Below are 22137 nucleotides of genomic sequence, written 5' to 3'. Positions count from 1 at the left end.
GAGTCTCAAAAATAATACATAGGTAGATAGTCCCTGCTCTCTGCCCAGGAGAACGTGTGTCAGTTTCTCTTTTCCCCAATTTATTGTAGGTTGTATTGTAAGTCGTCTTCCTACAAAGTAATAAAATGTAAATGTGGGTTTTAGGTATGCTAATGTTTCCGGCTGGCTGAGCAAGAATTCCCAGCCAGTTACGGGCGAGGGGCCTACAAGGAAGCTGTGGGAACCGAGTGGGGGGTGGGGAGTAGAAGGGAAAACAGAAGTTCCCCATTGTTTCAGTTTGAGAAAACCAGGATTTAGGAAACCGTGTGATTTGATGTGAGCAGGAGACATCAGAAGGGAATATATCCATTAACCATCCAGAGGCAAGTTGGCTTTCAAAGGGCTGAAAGCAGTGAGCACAGCCCCTTCGGAAAGTCTCTCCAACCACACAGTAGGAGAAAAGGAGGAAGGACCTGCTTCACCTCTGGGCAGATGCTGGTGCTCTGCCTCTGGGAGGCTGAGCTTGACTCCTCCTGAAGCCCACCTCTGCGGAACCGGGCCGAAAGGGGCCCTCCGGGTCACTGGGATAAGGTCCCACGATTGCCCCAGCAGAACGTTGGGAGGCCTTCCGTGGGCTCATTTTCTTTTTTTGTTTGAAGTTTTAATTTTAATTCCAGTTAACATCCAGTGTTCTGTCAGTTTCAGGTGTACACTAGAGTGATCATGAACTCATTTTCTTTCAAATCAGTCCTCCAGCTTATAATGGACATGGGTGGTGGGGGAGGATTCATGTACAGAAATTGGTTAAATCCACGTTGATTTGGTAAACTAAGAAGTACCTGTAGCTCTAGGGTGGAATCCATCTGGAAAGACGGCACAAAAGCACGTGACTTGGGTTTCTCATTTCTGGATGGAAAATCCAACATTTACTATAATTTGAAGGCAGGCTGGGCCCCTCAGGGACTCCAGGCCAGCTGGGGACACCCCAGGATGGAGGCGCAGAGGGCCGGCGAGGGGTGTGTGAGGATGCTTGGGGGCTGCTTAGGGGGCCAGACTGTAAAGAGAGGTTGGAAATCTACGATTGGCGTGTTGGAATTTAATAATAGCTGAGAGCTTCCGAGAGCTTCAGGGAAAGTGATTTGATTCAAAGAGGTCTTGAGGCAAGTAGAGAGGCTGAAGCAGGGGGAGTCTGAGAGGGAGCTTCAAACTCTGTTTCAGAGATAATGGGCAAGAGGGACCGATGCTGGGGAAGGGTCGTCCAATTGGTGGAGAGCCGCAGAGAGGACAAGGAGTAGTTATCAGGTGAGGTGAGTTAAATGCGGATATAGGCTGGGCAGCAACATGTGCATTTATAACTATCGCCAGTTCCTGAGGGCCTACTATGTGCTTCCAGACTGTGGCCTCCCCGTGTATCCCCAGAACCTAGCACAGTGCCTGTACCTAGATGACACCCATTCATTATTTGTCTGATGAACGCATGGATGAAGAAATAATAACAACTAAAATGTCTTGAAGCCACTGTGGAAAACAGAGCTGTGGTTCCTCCAGAAAATTAAACATAAAGTTACCATATGATCCAGCAATTCCACTCCTGGGTATGTACCCCAAAGACTTGAAGTGGGGATTTGAGCAGATCTTGATATCCTTACACCACGTCCTCTCTTCTAGTGCCAAGACAAGACCAAGAGAATCAGAGTAGTCAGCAGAGTTCATGCAGGCACATGTATTAAGCACCAGCTGTATACTCAACTCTGGACTCATTATTAAGAAGATCAGATAAGTAGAAACACTATTCCTGCCCTCAAAGATGACTTAGTTATGTGGGACTATGCAGCAGATATCGATCTCAAAGGATCTCGGACTGGACAGCACCAGCCCCGTGGGCTATGAGATACAGAGGGAGCAACTCAGGGTCGGGGTGAGATCGTGGAAGACTGCTGGGGCCAGGGCTTCCTGGGAAGGAGTCATCCAGCACATATTACGTTATGACAGAAAAACCCAAATGTGTAAGTATAAACAATATTAGTACAAAGTCACAATCCCTAAACTGCAAGGCTGAGATTCAAAGATCTCAAAAAAAAGTTCTGGTTTTTTTTTTAAAGATTTTATTTATTTATTTGAGAGAGAAGGCACGCACGCACGCGAGCTCGGGTTGGGGGGAGGGGCAGAGGGAGAGGGAGAAGCAGACTCCCCGCTGAGCAGGGCTCCATCCCAGGACCACTGACTGAGTCATGACCTGAGCCAGAGGCAGATGCTCAACGGACTGAGCCACTCAGGCACCCTCCCTTCCCCCCAAAAAAGTTTTATTTTGTTTTTTTTTGTTGTTATTATTTTGGACCAAATCTTATCTGGCAGCAAAACTTGACCTGAACTGGAGAGGCTCTTTACTGTTCTTACTTAAGCCCCTCCGAGTGAATGCTGGTGTGTTCACTGCAGAATCCTGAATGTGCCTGATGGTGGGCACTGCTCCAGGGCCCAGCGAGGGCAGTATGTTAGAGATGGTTATGCACCATGACTTCCTAAAAGAAGAAAAAAAAACAAGTGAAATAAGTGAGACAAGGAAAGACAAATACGTATGATCTTACTTACTTGTGGAATCTAAAAAAACAAAACACCAAAAAATAAACCAAACTTATAGATGCAGAGAACAGACTGGTGGTTGCCAGAGGTAGGGGTTCAGGGGTAGGCAGAATGGGGGAAGGTGGCCAAAAGATACAAACTTCCAGTTATAAGATAAACAAATCCTGGGAATATAAGGTACAGCAAGGTAACGATCCTTAACAATACTATACTATACATTTGAAAGTTGCCAAGAGAACAGATCTTAAAAGCTCTCATCACAAGAAAAAAAATTGTAATTATGTGTGGAGATGAATGTTAACTGAACTTACTGGAGCAATCATTTCACAATATGTACATCTATCAAATGATTAAATTGTATATCTAAAACTAATACAATGTTATATGTCAATTCTATCTCATTTAAAAAAAAAAGAAAAATGATCTTTGGACCAAGAGTTTGGATGAAGGATTGATAACCTATATTCGTCACATGTCAGACCATGTGACCCAGGCATTTTGCCGAATGCTTTCCCCACATTACCTCACTTCATCCTTACAACAGCCCTACGAGACAGGTCCTATTATTATCGCCATTTTGCAGATGAGAAAACCGAAACCAGAGAAAGTAAATAGCTTGCTCAAGGTCACAAATTTGTAAGTGATTGGGCCTGGTTGGACGCTAAGGTTCTTAGTTTCCAGTAGCATCTCGGTATGGCCTTGGTGGGAAGAATTTCAGAAGCAAGGTGAAGATGGACCAGATTATGGAGGCCCAAGGAGGAAAAAGCTGGAGGGGAAAGGGGACCCCAGGATTGGTTATCCATCTGGGTGTTGATAAGGAGGGGAGTACAGGTGAGGGTCTGAAGTGACATTCAGATCAGGTAGGCCCAGGTAGATAGCCAGGGTTGGGGGCTGTAGAGTGATTGGACCTCTTAGGGGAGTCTGGGCTCCCTGTGGTTGAGGCTGCAGTTTGGAGAGCACAGGACCCCTGAAAGCCTGGGTCCCCAACCTTGGCTTTAATTTGTCACCTACTCCCAGACATAAGGGGCCACCCTTAGGCCTGCAGCCATTCCACTTTCTGTTGAAAGAGGAAGCAACCCTAGAAGATCCCCTTTACCCACTCTCTGTGGTGTGAAGAAGAGGAACCTGGATCTGATTTGGATTTTTTGAAGAAATCTTGCTTTAATGTAGACCTATCCAACTTCTTCATTTGCTGTCCTAACAAAGACTGTGGTTGCTGTGCCTCCTCAGGGACTGGCCAAGGGGACTCTCTCAGCCAGGGACCCCTGAGGGTGGAGTTTCCCAGCCCTGGTTCCGTGACTCCTTGGGATGCCTCTAGTTATCTCCAGGGCTACTGGAACCTTCTTAAGTCAAAATTTAAATATTGAAAAAAAATTACTGCAAAGATAGACCTATGAAAAGAAATAAACCTATATAAACCTAACCAGTATTTCCTTGGAGAGGGGAGGGGAGAGAGAGTTATAATTTTTTCTTAAAGATGCCAGTATTCTAGAGGTGCCTGGCTGGCTCAGTTGGTGGAGCATGCAACTCTTGATCTCAGAGTTGTGAGTTTGAGCCCCAGATTGGGCATGGAGCCTACTTAAAATAAAAAATAAAAAATAAAAAAAGATGCCAGTATTCTAAAAACTGTCATCCATTCTTTTTTTGTTTTTTTATGATTTAATTTATTTATTTATTTGAGAGAGAGCACGAGCGAGCGCAGGAGCAGGGAGGGGGTGGGAGGAGGAGAGGAGGAGGGAGAAGGAGGAGGGGAAAGAATCCCCAGCAGACTCTGTGCTGAGCTCAGAGCCTGAGGCAGGGCTCCATCTCACAACCCTGAGATCATGACCTGAGCTGAAACTAAGAGTCTGATGCTTAACAGACTGAGCCACCCAGGCATGCCAAAACTGTCATTTATTTGAAAAAATGGCTCCAACAATTTCCTCACTGTATGACTTTGGACATGTCTCTTAAAGTCCTAATAAGGTAGGGGTAAAGATGGTCCTGCCAAGGTTGCTGGGAGGATTAAGCGAGATGGGGTCCATGAACGTGCTTTGTAAATTATAAGGCATTACACAAAGGCGAGAGATTAATGCGGCTGGGTCATCCCCCCAGAGCAGAAAATCCTTCCATCTTACCTGCATAGATTCTCCTTTCCTGATGGAGGAGGGATCTGATAGGCATCATTCAGAGTTACTCAATCCATACTTCCTTTCTCTAGGCCTCGATTTCCATATTAATCAGGCTAAGCCAGACCATGCTGCAGTGACAAAGAAACATCCACGTTTCAATGGCTTAGCACAATCAAACTTTATTTCTTGCTTTGATGAGCATGCATAGAACCTCTTCCATCTTGTCGCCATGCTGTCAGAGCCTGTGAGCTGTAAGTTCACAATGGCAGGGAGAGGGAGGGACGGAGGAGACACATCATCTCTTTACTGTTTGGGTCCAGAAGTGACACCTGTCACATATAGTCTATTGGCTATAATTCACCACACGATCCCTACCTCCCTGCAAGGAAGACTGAGGAATGCAGGGGAGTGAATGCAAATGGACTCTGTCACGGTTTCCTCATCTCTCAAGTGGGAGGGTTGGACAACAGGATCTCAGAGCAGGCATCACCCAGCTCTGGCCTTCTGGGATTATGTGAGCCAGACCCCTAGAAGTTGATGACCTGTGGTGAGTGTTAGTGCCCTGGGCTACTGCACACAAGCTTCCACAGAAGAACTGTATACCACCCTCCAAAAAGTCAATTTCACTTTCCTCACTGTCTCCCAGACCCATCTCTGCTACTCCTCCACGTAGTCCCAGATTCTGCAGCCTGTGCGGCAGGAAGGCCTACAAGCTGCCCCACGTCAGTGAACATGTTTTGCTTTCTGAAGAAATGGGGCCTGCCTTGAAGCAGGACATTGACGAAGAGCTGATAGCCAGGCTGCTGACAGGTTGGGACCCTCTGGAATCACTGGGCCCTGGGATTCACCTTCCCTCTAGCATCTCTAGAGGGACTTGGGAATAACTCTAAAGACCTCCTCCATTTGCTTTCTCCAGTTTCCCTCTTGATCTGTGTACTTCCCACTCTCCTTCCCAGTCTGGTGGGATCTGCACTGCTCTTAGCTGAGATGATTAAAGACGGTCTGTGTGCATGGTGAAGGAGCCTGGCTGGCTCAGTCGGTGAAGACTGTGACTCTTGATCTTGGGGTTGTGAGTTCGAGCCCACACTGGGTGTAGAGATTAGTTAAAAAAAAAAACCTAAAAGGCATGGTGATCACTAGAAGCTTGCATGGGTTCACCAGGAACGAACCTTGGTCCCCTTCCCTTTTCTGATACAATGTCTGAGTTGTCAGATCAGGAATGGGCCATAGAAATATTTTTAAGTTTCAGCACAGGCATGCCATAAACTCCCATGCATTCTCAGGAGAGGAACTGAAGGTGCTCAGCTGAACCCATGTGATAGCATCATGTCACATGCTGCTGGTCTGACTCTGTGCACGTCCCAGTTGTGATAACTGGGATTCTGCCTTTTCCAGGAGACTCAGTATCCACCTTGAATCTCTGCTTTATTATAGGGTTCTTATCGTGGTAGCCTGGCCTATGTTCCTCTCTGCAGGAATGTCAGAGGTTTTGGAATATTGCTTCTCCTCGATTACTTATCACCGTTGAGTAGCCTGCTGGCTAGAATGTGGGCCCTGGCTTGGTGAGAGGGTACGGACTCTAAGTACTTCTGTAGCTGGGTGTAGGCTTCCAGTGCTGCTGCGTCTGGGCTCAGGTTCTTTGACATTACTTCCATCCGGAGGCGGGATCTGTGCTCCTCCCCTTGAATCTGATAGTCTCGTGAGGGCTTTGATCAGTAGAGTATGGAAAAAGTGATACTCTGTGACTTCCAAGGCGTGGTTCATAAAAGGTCCCACAGCTTCTGCCTGCTTCTCTTAGAATCCTTGCTCTTGGAGATCAGCTGCCATGCCATGAGACACCCAAGCCACATGGAGAAGCCACATGTAGGTCTACGTGGAGCAGCTGTAGCTGAGTCCAGCCTGTGGGTCATCCCGACGCTGGCACAAGACGTGTGAACAAAGAAACCTGCCTTCCTTCGTTGGTATATAAATCGCTTTGATTTTTTATTGATATTTTGTTTATTTTAATTTATTAGAAACATTAAAAATTTTTAATTTAAGTATAGTTGACATACGATATATTACTTTCAGGTGTACAACATAGTGATCTGACAATTATATACATTATGAAATGCTTACCATGGTAAGTGTAGCTACCATGCAAAGTTATTACAATATTATTGACTATATTCTCTATGCTGTACTTTCTTCTGTGTGACCTACTTATTTTATAACTGGAAGTTTGTACCTTTTAATCCCCTTCACCTATTTCTCTCATCCCCCTACCCTTCCAAAGAAACCTTTAGATAACTCTAGCCCCCAACTGTTCAGGTCACCCTCCCTCCCCCTGTAGTTGACTTTTCCCAGCTGGAGCCCTAGACATGGAGCCGAGAAAAGCCGTCTCTGATATGTTCTGTCCAAATTCCTGACTCACAGGATCTGTGAGCATAATAAAATGGTTGGCGTTTTATATCACCAAGCTTGAGGTGGTTGGCTCCATAGCAAACTGGAAAACCACCGTGTCCTTCTGCCATTAGCATGAAGATGAGCGGATCATTATCAGCTTCTAGGAGGGAAGTCTCTGGTAGTGGGCTGCAGGACCCCTTCCTATCCAATCTCTTTAATGGTGACTTACAGGGAGCCACGACAGCAGGAGTGATAAAAACCACAGAAGGATCATTTGAAAATTGTGAGCATCGCACATTGAGATACGCAGGCAGGACACCGGGGGCTGGGGTCTGCATCCTGAAAGATCTCAACTGGCTAAAATGAACCTAAACCCTGCACTTACATTTTATTTATTTATTTATTTTATTATTTTATTATTTTTAAAAGATTTTATTTATTTATTTGACAGAGAGAGACACAGCAAGAGAGGGAACACAAGCAGGGGGAGTAGAAGAGGGAGAAGCAGGCTTCCCACAGAGCAGGGAGCCCGATGCAGGTCTCGATCCCAGGACCTTGAGATCATGACCTGAGCCGAAGGCAGACGCCCAACGACTGAGTCACCCAGGCGCCCCCTGCACTTACATTTTAAAATCCAAATGTATACATAGAGGGTGGATCAGGGGTTAGCCGGGTGAATGGAGGGTTGACGATCCAGGGTAAGAGGGAACACTTGGAGTAACTGAGGGGGGGTCCTGTGGGTGGAGCACAGGAGGGAGTGATTCAAGATGACACTGGTAAGCGGGGAGGGTCGTGTCAGAGAAGGTCTCAAGGGCTATGGCAGGAAAGTTGTAAAAGGTGCTGGACCCTGGGGTGGGTTTACCCCATACCTTACCCTGCGGAACTCAGAAGTCTAATGGATCTGTCCAGTTAGAATCTTGCATTGCCAATCCTCCTTGCAGATCCTAAAATGGTACAGAATTGGTTAAGCTAAGCTAACTTCTAAGTATACAAAGCAGGAACCCAAGGACAAAAATGGCTGGGCTTCACAGGAATGTATTCTGTTCAGATTCTTTAGGGGCCCCCCCACCATCCAGTCCACTTACAGACTGGACACACAGCACGTTGGAGTGACCCCTTGGGTAGATGGCTAGGCCGGGGGTCCTCCTGACCCCTTCCCTTGGCAAACCCTGGCAGCGCTCATGCATTAGATTGCTGTGGGTCCCCATCTCACTTCACGATGCTGCTGAAAAGGCTGGGGTAGGGAGGACCCGGGATGGGGATGAATTCCTGGGGCCACTGTGTCTAAGCATGCTGGGATATGAGCACTGTGGCACATAGGCAGGGTCTGGTCTGGGTGCAGGGCCTGGGAAGGGAGAGGACCCTGCCAGCATACGACTTCTGGGTGGCTCGACAGAGGAGGGATAACGTGGGTGCAAGTGGAGCATGGCCTCTGGCTCCCTGTCAGAGCTTATTAAGAGGCCATGTCGTAGCCAGGCTTGCTCCTCCTCCAGGCCTGCATGTCAGGGCTGTAGAAAAAACGAGGCTGCTGAGCAGGCAGTGACCGTGTCTGGACGGTGAGGCCCCCTCTAGATTGCCTTCTGAGCCTCATGGGTTTGGGCAGTGAAGATGCTTTTGGAGACACCAAGCAAGGAGCAGAAGGGCCTTTTCTGTCCCTTGAAATTTAGGATGGAGAGGCCCATCCCGAGATTGCCAACTTACTGGGCCACCTGATGCTCTCCTGCACCTGCAGCTGCCACCTGTGCGAGGCTCTTCAAAGCCAGCCTGTGCCCATGGCCCGGGGCTCCCCCGTCACCAGCGCTGGGGGCCTGGGCTCTGCAGGGCAGGCAGAAGAGAGATGAGGGTGACCGCTCTCTGAGCAGGTGATTATGCCAGACTGACTTTTCACAGAACCACCTTAGTGTAATTCTCCTAGTGATCCTTTGAAACCGGTATTATTCCCATTTTGTAGATAAGGAAGCTCAAACTCTGAGAGGTTAATGGGCAGGTCATATTGTTTGTTAGGGGCAGAGCTGGGACACAAACCCATGTCTGCCTGACCCTAAACTCAGTACCCATTGCCACCTTTGAAAGGCCACCTTTCAAAGTCATGGACCAGCAAGTGGAGACCCCCTGGGAACATGAAGCTGTTGAGGGGTGGTCCTGACGAGTATGGGCCCCGGGAATAACCACGTGGGAGACGTGAGCTGCAGCATGATGGCCCAGCAGAGTTCTACCTTGCCTTGCCTTCCCTACTTCCCACCCATGCCCTGCTGAGGGGCACAGGCTCTGTGGACACCATCTGACCAGCTCTCAGGCCTCACCTGACTGGGACTGGGCAGAGAGTGCCTCCGGATCCCCAAGACCGCATCCTCGGGGCTCAGCTTCCAGGCTGGCTGGGGTTGGAGGAGGGCAGGAAGTGAGGCTCTCCGTCTGGGACGTCAGGCGTGGGAAGAGGGCAGCCAGGTCTGACAGGACTGAGGTGGGCACTGAGGAAACACTGAGGTGGAGGGGCAGCCTGGGGGGGTTTCCTCACGATTAGCACGGCCCTGGGCATCGGCTTTTGTGGCACAGAGCCCCGCGGTGAGGGGCCACCTGAAGTTGTGTCTGGCAGCGGAGGGCGCCATGCTGGTGGCAAAGGTCCGGCGGCTCTCTGGGACATGGAGGCCTGACAGTTCTCTCTTCGCAACATCATTATCTTCTCTGTCAAACAGACTGTTTTAAGTTTTACAGGGACCTTGCTAGATATGGTACCTGAGCACAAAATCTCCCGGGGTGGACAGAAGGTTGAGGAAGACTTGAGACGGGCAGAGGATTTCAAAATAACTCTGGGTTTGGGTGAAAATTCTAGGTATGGAGTTGGATGGGAGAGAGACATGGAAGCTGGCTGGGAAGAAACTCTGAGGTATTCCAGTCAGAAACACCTCAGGGCTCTCGCTCTCTCTCCCTGTGCAGAAGGCATCAGAAAGCTCCCTACCTACTGATAGGGTAAGAATTCTGGAATACTTTGTTGGGTGAAAAAGCCTGGGGCGCAATACCATGTATGTATGCTGTTATGTTACCTGAGTGCAAAAAAAAAAGAATGTAAAGGGCAATTATCTGTAATCATATTTGCTTGTAACTACACAAGCAAAATATGTAAGAAATGAATAAAGATAGGGATGTGGGCATAAGAACTGGACAGATGAGGGACAAGATAGGAGTGAGGCATGACCTATCACCTTCTATGCTTTTACTTCTGTTTTTCTTTTTTCTTTTTTTAGAGAGGGAGAGAGAGAGGGGGAGGAAGGGCAGAGGGAGAGGGAGAGAGAGAATCTTAAGCAGACACCACACCCAGTGTGGAGCCAGACTTGAGGCTCCATCTCACGACCCTGAGATCATGACCTGAGCCGAAATCAAGAGTCGGACGCTTAACCAACTGAGACACCCAGGCGCCCCTCTATGTTTTTATTTCTGACCATGTGATTATATTACCTATCCGAAAAATAAAATAAAATGTCCTTTTGCACTGTTGACAAAAACTCCAACCAACCCAAACCCTCTAACTCTTAGGTGCTCTCTGGGTCATTGGCTACCATCTTCTCCCCCTCCTCCCCGCTCCATTTTTGCTAACGTTCTCACTGCTTCCTTTGCCTGATTTTTTTTTATCTGAGCCTAATTCCAGACCTCCTGCTTTAAAGCAGAACAAACAAAGCTTTCCAAGCCTAAAATCTCTGTGGAACTGTCCTTGACTAGATGTAAACGTTGATGGTAATTGGTCTCCTTTATTCCTTCAGGATTCAGGCTCTGAAATCTGATTGTCCGACTCTCCTGGAGAAGGTGAGGCTGTCCCTGGCCATGGTAACCTGCCCCACACTCCAGTCATCTCCAGGACGTTCTTGAACATTCCACGTGGACACTCCTGTCTGGGCCTGTCCACCTGCGCTCAGCAGCTATAGAAATGCAGCTCTGCCAATTTCTGTCGAATGACCAGGGCTGGCCAACTTTACACTTCTCCAGTGATCTCTCGGTTCTTTCCTTGCCAGGCTAAATAATCTTGTTTCCCATAACTAACTTTACAACCCAGTCATTACGCTTCTTTTGAAATCACTCTGAGCATCTCTTAATTTCTCGAGCCTCTGTTACATAACAAGAGGCTAAGCCCTAAGTACACAGAGACCAGTGAAAAGATCGCCGTGTGGCTTCCCTGCTTTCTTGCTTGGGTCCCTGTCGAACACTCAGGCTAGTCTCTTAGATGTTGTTTTTTGCAGTTTACAGAGCACCACCATCCCCTCGACCTCAGTCCATCAGGTCTCCTTAGTGTCTTATTATTTCCACTGATTCAGGGTAAGCTTGGCCCACTGTGGTCTTTATTTAGATCATCTCTATTATACCTGTGGGTAGATCTTGTAAGCAAGCCTTGGCACGGCTTTATTTGTGGGTTTCCTTTTAAAAGGTCACTGTGAAACAGGAAATGTGACTAAGAAAATCTTCTTCTTCCATGAAACCCTCTTCATTAACTGGAAAAAGGCACCCGTTCCCTCTCCCCCAATACTTACTCATGGCCCAAATAGACACATTTCAAAAGAACACATAGTTCCCAAAACACTGAAAAGTGCACCGTAAGGCTCACATGTGAGGCGAGTGGTTATTTGTCAGGTTGGCGCTGTCTGGGGCCGTCCTCATGCCGACACGTGCTGACTGTCCCCGTTCTTCATAGCGTCTGAGGACGGATGGGAGCCTGGGAGGGCCGGGAGGCCTCGTGGCTGACCGAGGAGGGGCGTGCCGCTTAGGAGCCAGAACAGTTGGGGGTGCTCCTCTGGATAAAGGCCGAGGCAGATGGGATCCCGCGTCTCCTGGCCCTGCAGCCACATTTGCCCAGTTAAACCACACGCCCATCTCCTTTAGCTTCTGGAAGGGCCCCCTGCATCTTTCTTCCTGTCTAGAAGCCAAGTGATGCTGCAGTGGGGGGGACACGGGCTTGCCAGGAGGGGCCCTGGGCACACAGTTCAGGCTTCCTGATGGGGCTTCCTTGAGGAGGCCGTCGTGGCTGTACTTGGGATCACCTGCTTTGCAACCTCGCTTCACTTTCCTCAGCCATACATTAGAAAAACAATAGTATAGGTTATCATGAGATGAAAATACATTAAAACACAGAAGGCGTCCAGGACAGTCTTGGTCTGCCACCCCTCTGTAAATGTTAGTTATTAGTCTGATGGGTTGGTTAGATTTCCTTTCAAGTGAAGGATTTGGCACCAACTGTGGGCTTTGTTGTGAAAATGGCCGCATTGAGGTCTTATCCTTGGCTAGTCCCTCAATGGCCAGTAGTTTGTCTTAAGAGCTGAAAAAAAAGGAAAAATACGGATGGTCCAAATGCATAGTCAATACCGCTGGGGGCTGGGGGGGGGGGTGCCTATCCAGACAGGCTGTGTGGCAGGGAGCCCAGGTCTGAGATGGCCTGGTTCAGGCCTGTGAGCAGCATCCGCTCCTCAAAGACATTGAGTGAGTGGTGTGGTGGGCCCTGGCGCCATCCCAGTGTGGCCACAGATCTTGTTATGGAGAATACAGACTGAGGCGCAGGATCTGGGGCTCCATGTACTCGGACCTGACGCACACAGGGAGTGTGGGAGGATGTGCGGGGAGTCTTGGCCAGGCTTAGGGGCGCAGGGTCTCAGCTTGACTCACCCCTGCATCTGCTGCTCTCACTCCCAAGGCCTTTGTATGCTGGGAAATTCCTGGGGGATGGCTAAACCCCACCTCTGTCAGGCCTGAGACTCTTTTCCTGAGCAGCGAGTTGCTTCATTCTGCCTAACAACTTCCTGAAAATGTAGTCTTGCTACACTGGAGGAAGGCTAGGTCACCGACAGTGTGGGACCCTGAGTCAGCAGGATTTAACAGGGGAAGCCAGCGCCGCGGCTGCATGTGTGAAGGTAACAAGGCCGAAGTTTTAATAAAATTGTTATTTCTGTTGCATGTGTCTATGCATTAGGCACCAGTCTGCATTCCTCCAATGTCAGCATGAACCTTTTGACTCTGTCTTCTTCCCCAACAGCCGACACAGCAGGGTCAGGGACCCTCTGTCGGGGAGTGAAGCAGGTGTGGCCCAGGTACAGAGACACCCTTGGCAGACCCCCCACTGCGTCTGGCCAACACGTAGGCCTGGCTTGTGTCCTGCTGTGTAATCAGAGCCTTTTCTTTTCTCAGCTACTTTTGGTGGCTAAGATGAGCTATGCCTTTTCGAATGTACCTGGATGCATCTTAGTTGGCTTGCTGTAAGTGGAGGGGGTTGATGAGCTCTTAGAAATTTGCTCTGATGTAAATTATATCTCAGTGGAACTGGGACCCCCTGCCCCCATGTGGCACAAAGCTGGTATTCAATAAATACAAGTAATTATGATCCCATCCCCAAGAAAAAGAAAAAAAATGTGCTCTGTTTCTAAAGGGGATCAAAATAAGCCTAAAATTCTTTTTATGGATCCCTACTTGGGATCCATTCCATATTAAAACAAAATGACAATGGGCCAAATTTTCATTGATTTTGAACTGATTTGCCATGACACTAAATTCCTGAGTAAAAAGAATTTTTGGTAAACTTCAAAGTGGGACTGCTAGGTGTTTCCCATTTATTAACCTAGTGTTTAAAGGCATCATGTCCTGATTTTCCTTTTTTTCACTTTCTCTGAGGTCCCTCACTTTCCTTCCCTGAGTTCCTTATGCAGATCTGGGGAGAGGGAGCAGGGAGAGAAAATCAGGAGTTGGTTTGGGGGTTTGAAATGGGAAAGAGTAGACATTTCCAGTTCCCAATATCCCTCTAGTCCTGAATGTCTTCTGAATTCTTGGCTGCTTCCGTGGCCTTGAAATTGTGCTTGCTTCTGCCCTGGCCCCTGGGCCTTGGTCGAGGCACCCCCTCTGCCAGCCTCCTGGGCATGGGCTGGGGGGGACCATGTGTGTGCGGGGGTGGGAGCCTCACACCCTAATGGGGTGAGCTGGCCATAACGCCTGTCTCTCCCAATTAGTTCCCCAAAGGGAACAAAGCCTTATTTCTTTCCTCTCTCAGTTCCCAGGCACTGACTGGGGAAAGACAATCCTTGGCAGCTCAGGGGTTAAAAATAAAACACAGCAAGGGGGAAAACAAGCCGGGCAGCTGCAGCGGCTCCTCACAGCCCACTCCAGGCTAAACAGAGGCCCCAGCAACTCCTTGGAGACTTGAACCCTGGGCGATGGAATTTTCCCTTGCATGGAGGCTATTGTCCTCTGGAAAGGGCCAGGGCCAGAGGAGGGCCTGGGGAGCACTGATCTCCCCGAGCTCGCAGCCAGGAAGCTCCTGAGAGCCCAAGGGCTCTGTCCCACCCAGCTGGGGTTGGGTGAAAAGGCACTGGGGGTGCATCCACCCCTCCCCCTTTGAGAAAAAGGGGGGTCCATTGGGGGCTTCCAAAGGCCTGGGCACCAGTTGTTACCCCACTCCTTAGCCTCAACCAGCCAGTCACTGGGTTGGAATAAAAGGCTTGGTTCCCTTGGCAACGGCAGGGTCTATGGTCTTTCACAGAGTACACGATGGGCTTGGGGGTAGGGGTTGGGGGGGCGGCATGGGGGGAGGTGAGGGGAAGGGGGGGATGGGCAGCCCCATTTACCAGCGTTGTTTGAGGGAAGCTTTTGTAGGTGCTGGCCTGGGAAATGCAGGATACCCGAAGTGTGGGGGATGCTCTTAACTGCTTCCCAGTTTCAAGCCACAGTTGGTGGTCCATGGTGGGAACAGGACTGTGTAGGCCTCACGTTGACTTCCTGGATGGCTCAGGAGAGTCAAGTAGAGCCTACCTTTATAGGTACCAAGGTCTGGCCCTGTTTTATGACTGGAGACCCCTGGAAGTGTTGATAGATGCTTGAGCCCATAGAGAGCTATTTGTGAAGCCGAGATTAGAATAGCAGGCGCCTGTCTCCTGGGTCTGATCTCGATGGACCAGACAAAGCTATTTTTAATATCAAGCAAGAGAGTTGCTGAAATAATGACAAAGTGCAGAGCCTGGGCTGATTTTGTCTCAAGCACTAGACTTTGTGAAAGGAGTTAAAAAATCTATTCACATACCGAACAGATGCGTTTAGCCTCAGTGAAAACAAGTGATAAGGGACAGGAGACCTTGACCCAGGGTTTTGGGATTAGAGGTCCCAGCGTGTTGTCACTAGCACAGAGGTGTATGGGACTCTTGGTGTAGCCTTCTCTGGGGTTTTCTATGGTGAGGGCTTGAAACCTGGCATTGGCAGATAAAGTACCTTTTGCGATGTCTTTCAAAGGGGGGGCATCTACCAAACAGAACAAGAGAATCAGTAAGTTGATATGGTGGCTTAAGAAGAGAGATGACTAGTGTAAATCAGCACATTGTTCAGGAGTCTTAAAATGATTTTCTTTTAAAAAATGAGAAACAAAACAAAACAAAAAACCCACCCAGATTCCTATCTGGTGTAGCCAGGCAGGTCTTAGAGACAATGAAAACTAGGTTAATGGTTGCTTCTAGTGGAAATCTTGCTTAATTCTTCTGCTTTTGCCTGAGGATTTGGGGGTGAGGAGGGGTCAGGGGAGAGGTGACCGAGTTTCCCTGAAAGAGTGGCCAGCGCCATCATCAGTGAAGTACTTCCTCACGCACACCAGGGTCAGTTCCTTCGAATCTGAACTCCAGTGGGTGGGTCTTCTCTGAAAGACACAATTTGAGGAAACCTAGAGGGTGGGTCCTAAGATGAGGAAACACCTGGGTGGCAGGTTCTCGATAAGGAAACAATCCTGAGATACCACTGCGGCTGCTTTGCTTGCATGACCTGTGGCCAATCAGACGGCCGCCTGTTTTAATCATCACCATCAAAATAATAATAATAATAATAAAAAGGAATCACTTATCCCCTAATTAATTTACTTACCAGCTGGTGGATTGGCAGAGAATAAGTCTGAGCAATGCGGAATAATAACCCATTTAGAAAGTATACAGAGAATGGGAACCCAAAGAAGAGAGACTAGCATGGGCTTAACCACACCTGTGTAGTTGTTCAAGTACATACAGTCTCATTTAAGTTTAATGACAATTCAGTGAAGTTGGTGTGATTATTATTCCCATTTTGTAGATGAGAAGACTGAGGCCTGCGTAGGTTAATTCACTTGCGCAAGATCCCATAGCTGAAGGTAGAGAGAACTGGGTTTTGAATCCTATCTGATGATCTTAGATCCACATAACAGCCACTTTCAGATATGAAATCTCACTTGATTCTCAAAACCACTTATTAAGGCGGGAGATTATTTCTGTTTATAGCCTCAGAAGCTGAAGGTCATGGAGTTTAAGTGACTTGACCTAATCACAAGACCAGTATGTGGTAAAGCTGTGACCGCTCTGGGGCTTTTCCCACAGTGGCATGTGGCCCGGTCTCAAGTTCCATTCTTCATGCGTCTAAGAAGATTTCAACGTCCGCCATTCGCTCATTCATTTATTCATGCAGTCATTCAGCTAATATCTGCTAAGTACCTGTCACAGACGAGGCATCGAGGGGAGCAGAGAACGAATTAGATTTTTAAAAAGTCCCTGGGAGTGAAAGGATTTTGTGACCTCGCTGTCCTGTGGCTGTCAATGGAAATCTTCCCACATCAGTGCGCTAACTGATGTGTCTCATTCAATAAGCCGATACATTTACAACGGGAGAACGAAAACAGTAGGAACTCCTGAATCACAAACAATGCGGGGACACCTTGCTCCTTTAAATGGACATGGTCATTCAGCAAGCTTTGGCCAGACTCACGGTGGCATGGGAGTGAAGAAGTAGAGGGCGTGGCCAAGGCTGGGGGGGCGCCACATTCGCGCAGCCCCCCAGCCACGTGAGCATTCCTGTCTCCATGACTCCATGGTGAGGGGCCCCTCCCAGGGACAAACTTCCTCCCCCTATCTGATGTCACGGGCTAGCTCCTTCCTGGACAGAACCTAAACTTAACATGGGCCCGAGTCGGGCCGTATGCTGGGCATAGTCCCTACTTACCCATCTGCACAGGATTCCTTTTTAAAGATGATTTCTCACACACAGCTACCACGGGGAAACCCCCCCTCCCCAAGTGACCGAAGTCACCATAATACGTCAAGGGAGATCAGAAGCTCTTAAAGACAAGTGGGACGTGGTTGTTGCCTCTGAAGAGCACGCAGTTTCAGGCGGGCCCATAAACAAAATTTCATCCCGTCCACATGGCCCAACATTTATTCATTCATCTGGGTCAAGGTGCGGGTTTTATTAGAGCACAAGGTGGAGGGAAGCTAAGGAGTTTTTACGAGGAAAACAGAGATGATAAAAGAATGGGGGTAGGGTGGGGAGGGGAAAACAGGCCTCCGAAGAGAAAGGGTTGGTTCAGGTATTCATTCAACACTTACATACATTGAGTGCTTTCCCTGGGTCCTGGTCCTGCTCATGTTTACCTCGTGCCCAGTGCTTAGTAGGATCCTGTGAATCGAGGGCAGGACTGGGTTGTACAGGCTCTCTCAGAATTAGGGGTTGACCTCTGAGAAGGTAGGGACTGGACAGAGAGGAACATGGACACCAGCGTTCTAATGCTGACCTCTACCTCCCTCTGCAAGGCCTGGGGTTTGGTGCTGAGAGGCACCCGGGACACACTGATGGGGGAGACCCACTTGCCCTCCGTGACAGGAAAGAGTCTAAATTTTGGAGGCTTGATTAGGAAACCCTTCACATTCTTTTGGTAAACATTGATGACCCTGTTATTCATAAATGAGACTCAAACTTTTTTTTTTTTTATCTTTCACATTTTGCTAGCAATTTACTTAATTTTATTGCCCACAATCTCTGTCTCTTTTTCCTTCTGCCTAGCTTCCCCTTCTCAAATAGGACTGCTGGATTTAGCATATCAAAATACAGGACACCCAGTTAAGCTGTAATTTCAGATAAACCACAAATACATTTTTTTTAGTGTAAGTATGTCCCAAAGAATGCATGGGATATACTTACACTAAATAATTATTTGTGGTTTATCTGAAATTAAAATTTAACTTAGGTGGCTTGTATTTTATCTCATGACACCGCCCCCCCCCCCCCTCCCCCCCCCCCCCCCCCCCCCCCCCCGCCCCACCACCTTCCATACCTGAACCTCTTTGGATTTATTTATTTGGATTTTTATTACCTGTCAGCACGTAGCATATCTCAGGGCAAAGAGTTTCCAGGTTCGTTTTCTTCTGTGTGAAGCAGTGTCATGAGCTGTCTTCACCTCTCTTCACTAATTGTCCCCTTCCCTGATATTTCGGAAAAATGGTGTATTTCTGTGGAGTTTATTTTCTTTTAATCTATGGGGGTCCACGTTCACATTTGGCTTTCCAAGCAGGACAGTGCTAGGCACATCCCCGACATTTTCCCATGACCAACTTATATATTCCTCCCATTTGGGGGGATCACCTTTCCTCGGGTCTCTGGTAGAGACTTCAGAATGGATAACATTTAATTGTAGCACGAATCCAGATATGAAGACCCAAGGGGATTAAGTATCAGCAGGCTGAGAGTCAAGATTCTCTGATGTTTTCCCAGTTTCCTTCCTGATAATGCCCACATTAGCCAAGAGCCAAATGTTTCTTGAGCCCATAGAAGGTTGATAGGGGCTATAAGGCAGTGCAGGTCCATTCGATAGAATCTTTGAAGTCTATATATTTTGGCTTTTTCTATTGTGTGTGTTGTATGTGTTATATGTGCGTGTGTATTGTGTGTGTGGGGTGTGTGTGTGTGTGAGTCTGATAACAACCTAATAAAACAACGGCAAGAGTGGAGAAGGAAATAGAGTAAGAAAGACGATACTGTGGTCCTGATAGTGCTTTCAACACAAGAAACTCCACAGTGGAGACGGTGACTGTGTTCGGAGGCTTAAATTATGATTCTTCTCTCTCTTCTGCTTTCTAAACCATGCAATATAATTCTCTAATTTTTTTTTAAGATTTTATTTTTGTGGTGCCTGGGTGGCTCAGTCGGTTGAGTGCCGACTCTTGGTTTCAGCTCAAGTCACGATCTCAGGGTTGTGGGATCGAGCCCCGTGTTGGGCTCTGCTCTCATCAGGGAGTCTGCTTGAGATTCTCTCTCTCCCTCTCCCTCTGCCCCTCCCCACCCCCTGCTCGCATGTTCCCTCTTTCTCTCAAATACTTGAATAAATAAATACATAAATAAGATTTTATTTTTAAGTAATCTCTACACCCAACATGGGGCTTGAACTCACAAACCCGAGATCAAGAATCATGTGCTCTACTGATTGAACCAACCAGGTGCCCCTATAGTTCTCTAATTTAAAAATAAAACTGGGTGCCTGGTTGGCTCAGTCAGTGGAGCATGCGACTCTTGATCTTGGGGTTGTGAGTTCGAGCCCCATGTTGGGTGTAGAGATGACTTAGAAAAAAACAATCTTTAAAAAAAACCAAAAACCCCAAATTTGAAACTGTGCTTAAATTTTCAGTTTTTTAAAAGTGCAAGGTCTTGCTATTTAAATACCATCGACTATAAAAAGAAAACATGGCATTATAAAATTGTCAAAACATGTAAATGCTTTATAACTTTCCATATTATTTTCTGAGTAACTTTTCCATGATCCCATGATGAAATGGTAGTGTTGCTGGAACCGCAACTCATGTCTGCCTGGCTGAAAACCCAGGCCCTTCCATTGGATCATAGTAGAAATATACTAGTTAGATCTTGTAGGAGCGTGTCTGTTCAGAATCTCAGGGGTAAATCTCCAGTAAAATAGACATGGATCCAAAAAAAAAAAAAAAAAAAGGAATCTCAGGGCTAAAAATCACATGGATTTCAGCACTTTATTACTAAGTTATTTCTCTATCCTTGGAAAGCTTACACTGCCTACCTACACAATAATTGATTTTCATTATTGATTCTTTTTTTTTTTTTAAGATTTTATTTATTTATTTCACAGAGAGAGATAGCGAGAGCAGGAACACAAGCAGAGGGAGTGGGAGAGGGAGAAGCAGGTTTCCCGCTAAGTAGGGAGCCCGATGTGGGACTCGATCCCAGGACTCTGGGATCATGACCTGAGCCGAAGGCAGACGCTTAACGACTGAGCCACCCAGGAGCCCCTTCATTATTGATTCTTCTGCACAAAATTTATAGGGCTTAGGAATGAGTCAGCAATGAAAAGTCAATTATAATAATAGCTACTGTTTCTTGGATGCCACGCACCAGGTGCTGAGATGACATTTTCATTCGTTTCACTAATTTAATCCTTGCAATCATTCGGAGGTCAGTTCTAACCCCATTTTATAGGCGAGGAAATGGAGATTCAGAGAGTAAGAGCCTACAGCTGTAAATCTGGAGGCTGAGATTCAGAATGAAGAGCCTGGTTAAGTGCAATAGTGTTTCATTGTATGCCAGTCCTTTAAAAATTCCATCACCCTTACGGAGGGTAGTAACTCTATGCATCAGAAAAGGAGAGTACTTTCCTCCCATCCTGCTTCTCTAAGCTGTGGGTAAACAGTTCCCATCTTAATAAGATCCTTAGAAGAAGAGAATGAGAGAGAACAGCTCAGATGGAATCACAGTCCACCGAGTCGACTTAACCCTTTGGATGCCTACAATTAAACTCAGAGGCACTTACTTTCTGAAGGAGCAACAACTCTGACACCTTTCTGAATACCCTGTTAAACTGCCCCTTTCCTTGGAGATTGTGTTGTGAAGGTTTCAGAGAAAATCTGCTTCTTCATTTCTTCCCAGGCCTCGGGAGGCTCATTTTCCATATTAAACAAAGCATCATACATTCCTGAGAACGCCTCTCCCACAGACTTGTTTTGACAACCAGGAGGGAAGATGGGAGGCCGGTAGAATGGGCTGCATGAGAACCCAAGAGGATCTAGGAGAGCCCTTTCCAAAACACTGGTTGATTATTTCCAGCTCCCTGTCAAGCTGGGCTTCTCAGAGAGCAGCATTTATCAAAGGGGAGACACCCGGTTCTCTAATTACCTTCCCCCCGTGTCAGAGGTGTGTTCCGAGCCTTTATCACCCTGAAGGTGACCTGTTAATGTCCATGATTCTGGCCAAAGGTTTGTTTATGTGTTTCCCTGAATAGGTTGAGCATTTATCAACCATTATTGGTATTTCATAACTCTTCCTCTTGGTGTTGTAATTAGAATTCTTTTGCATTCTCGAATTTTGACATATGATTGTTTTTGTATGGGATACTTTGGTTTCAAAACCATGCAGTTTTCCGCTTGTGTGTTTGTGTGGGCATGCAAAAAAGGAGCTCAGGAGACAGGATTCTCCTAAGACTTTCAATCACAATGCTTTCTTTCCAGAAAGCGCCATTTGGCACTGTTTTGGTAATGGATTTTATAATTAAGTTATGGGTTTCCCTGCCTTTATATCTCCATGGCAGGCATTACTTCCCATTTTATACAGGCAAGGAGAGATTATTGCCTAAAATCTTCGTGATTTTGCTTCCTCCCCAGAATAGCACTTTTATCGTTATGTAGCAAGAATATCTACCCAGATTTATTTGGTAAAGATTCTATTCAAAGGTCTGGGTACTGATTAACGCTGCTTGGCCCACTGAACAATGGGTGTAACCTGGGTTTGATAAACCAAATAAGACCTTTGTCTTGTTTTGCTGGCTGGCAAAATTGCCTGTACCATAAAATCCTTCAGCCTCCAAGGGGAGGCCAGGATTCTTCTGCTATGACCTGGTTTTTCTTTCCTGTCCCTGATGGGCAGTTGAATCAAGGGCGGCACGCACTGATAGGAAAGGCCTTGAGGACGTGTGTGCGCACGCTTCTGAGCATGTAGGTGTCTATAACACACTTGTGCACATGCTCACAAGTATACCACCAGCTGGGATCCTCGTTGTGGGGGATGGGATGGTGAAGCCTCCATTTGAACATGGAATATTGTTTGTGTCCAACTCTTGCTCCAAAGCATCCACATCCTTTTCCTCACCTGCACTGGTCTGGGTCACTTTGCTCAGGTGGATGAAACAAAGGCCTAAGGAAATTCCAGCTCCAGTAGTTTCCTGAAAGAGCTCCTCTGGTATCCTCTTTGATGTCTGGAGGATAGTGAGTTTGAATATGAGACTAGACTAGCACGAACCCACCCCTCTCTTGGGAAAACCGCTTGGGTT

The sequence above is a fragment of the Phoca vitulina genome, unplaced genomic scaffold, assembly GCF_004348235.1.
Source record: "Phoca vitulina isolate PV1807 unplaced genomic scaffold, GSC_HSeal_1.0 scaffold7, whole genome shotgun sequence".
Lineage (NCBI taxonomy): Eukaryota > Metazoa > Chordata > Mammalia > Carnivora > Phocidae > Phoca > Phoca vitulina.
Note: the sequence above shows the minus strand (reverse complement) of the source record.